This window comes from Salvelinus sp. IW2-2015, linkage group LG4q.1:29 (genome assembly GCF_002910315.2).
Source record: "Salvelinus sp. IW2-2015 linkage group LG4q.1:29, ASM291031v2, whole genome shotgun sequence".
Lineage (NCBI taxonomy): Eukaryota > Metazoa > Chordata > Actinopteri > Salmoniformes > Salmonidae > Salvelinus > Salvelinus sp. IW2-2015.
In genome coordinates, this window is record NC_036842.1 from 80,929,780 (window position 1) to 80,932,530 (window position 2,751).

Below are 2,751 nucleotides of genomic sequence, written 5' to 3' on the forward strand. Positions count from 1 at the left end.
TTTCAGACTTAGGCTACCTTTGTGCATGTTAACTCACTCAAATCATCCGTCTGTCACGTTCCTGACCTGTTTTCTCTTATTTTTGTATGTGTTTAGTTGGTCAGGGCGTGAGTTGGGGTGGGCATTCTATGTTATGTGTTTCTATGTTTGTTTAAATGGGTTGCCTGATATGGTTCTCAATTAGAGGCAGGTGTTTGACATTTCCTCTGATTGAGAACCATATTAAGGTAGGATGTTCTCACTGTTTGTTTGTGGGTGATTGTATCTCGTGTCTGTATGTGTTACCACACGGGACTGTTTCGTTTGTGTAGTCTGTTCCTGTTCGTGCGTTCTTCGTGTTTATGTAAGTGCTCAAGTTCAGGTCTGTCTACGTCGTTTTGTTGTCTTGTAATTTTTCAAGTATATTTTCGTGTTAGTGTTCGTTTACGTCTTGTTAAATAAATTCATTCATGTCTTCATCACCCGCTGCGCCTTGGTCCAATCYCTCTCCGCAAGACGAACGTTACACCGTCCATAATTTGTAAACATGTTGCCTATTGTCCTGGAATGCCTGACTCCAGTAGGCCTCACATAACACCTCTTCGCTGTTAGCATAGCTGGTCCCTCAAGTCACTCTGATATAATGACATCACCACAAAACAACATTCCTGGGAAGAAGCCTCGGATCCTGGTCTGTCCATTTTCTCTACCTTCCCTCTATCAAAGGACGGGAGGATGAGGGTAACAGGGGTAGGAGAGGGAAGAGCAGTGGGTGAAGAGGATGAGGAGGATGACTCGGCTCTCCTAGCGGCTCCTCTGCTGGACGCATTAGCACAGATCAGCTGGGATTCTCATCAGAATCAGAGTTTAGGATCATCATCAGAATCAGAGTTTAGGATTATTACCACATGCTACACATCAGGCCCAGTGCTGCTCAGGCATTAACACACACACCGCATTGGGTTTCATCATCTGCACAAACTGCCAGGGTGGAGTTGGATAGTGTACACTCATTAATGTAATCCCCACTCCTATCACACATGACTCCCATTTCCATGGCGTGGAAATATTCTATCTGAGAAAGACATTCGAGTTGATTTTTAATTAGATCGTTAAACCACTTCAAGGGTGTTGAAACAATGCAGGTGCTCAGACATTCCCCCTATTTGCATGGGTTTGGGGTTTGGGGTTTGGGGGTTTTACTTTACAGAGGTTATCAACCTTCCTCTAACCACCTATATCCTGTGTGCAGCCAAACGTTCTCTCTGTCTCTCAAGCTCTATCTTCCTCCCTACACTTTCTTTCTGATTTACCCTCTTCATTATTCCTCCTTCTCATTCCCCTCTTCTCAGTGTCCATTAAAAACCAATCTCAGCCATGTGAGCTGGTTGTGGAGGCATGTTGTGGCGGGCATGTTGGATTTGGTCCTGTGCTGAGGGTCACTGCCAGAGTTTGTACTTCTGAGGAGGTGCCAAGCACAGCCACAGCCAATCACCAGAGTGCCCACCCTAGCCCGGCCGATACGAGGTGCTGGAATGTACCGCACCGGGCTATGCACACGCACCGGGGACACCGTGCGTATCTCTGCATAACACGGTGCCTGCCCGGTCGCTCTCTCTCCACGGTAAGCACGGGGAGTTGGCTCAGGTCTCCTACCTGGCTTAACACCACTCCCCGTGTGACCCCCCCAAGACATGTTTGGGGCTGCCTCTCTGGCTTCCAGCCGCGCTTACGTGCAGCCTCCTCATACCGCCGCCTCTCCGCTTTCGCTGCCTCCAGCTCAGCTTTGGGGCGGCGATACTCACCAGCCTGTCATCTGTCCACGGGTGGCGGCTCTGGCGCTGGATGTGGACCACTCCACCATAGTCTTTGTCCGCTTCAGTGACGTCCTTTGAGCGGCGACCCTCCGCCGCCGACCCTGGCCTGGGAACCCTAATAAATGGGCCCACAGGCCTGAGGGACACTTCTGGACTGAAAGACACTTCTGGACTGAAAGACGCTGCTGACTGAAGAAACTCCTCCGGACTGAGGGGCAGCTCCGGACTGAGGGCAGCTCAGGACCGAGGGGTAGCTCAGGACTGGGGGTAGCTCATGACTGAGGGGTAGCTCATGACTGAGGGGCAGCTCAGGACTGAGGGGTAGCTCAGGATGAGGGGTAGCTCATGACTGAGGGGTATCTCATGACTGAGAGGTAGCTCATGACTGAGAGGTAGCTCATAACCTGAGAGGTTGCTCAGAGATGAGAGTAGCTCAGGACTGAGGGGTAGCTCCTGACTGAGGACAGCTCATGACTGAAGGGCAGCTCCGGACTGAAGGGCAGCTCCGGACTGAAGGGCAGCTCATGACTGAAGGGCGGCTCCCTGACTGGCGGGCGGCTCCTGACTGGCGGCGGCTCTGGCAGCTCCTGACTGGCGGCGGCTCGGCAGCTCCTGACTGCGGGCGGCTCTGGCAGCTCCTGACTGGCGACGGCTCTAGCGGCTCCTGACTGACGGACGGCTCTAGCGGCTCCTGACTGACGGACGGCTCTAGCGGCTAGGACAGACGGCGGCTCTAGGGCTCAGGACAGATGGCGGCTCTGACGGCTCAGGACGAGGCGGCGCTCTGACGGCTCAGGACAGACGGGCGGCTCAGATGGCGCTAAACAGACGGGCGGTCAGATGGCGCTGGACAGACGGGCAGCTCAGACGGCGCTGGGCAACGGGCAGGCTCAGATGGCGCTGGGCAGACGGGCAGCTCAGGGCGGCGCTGGGCAGACGGAACGACTTGGCTTGC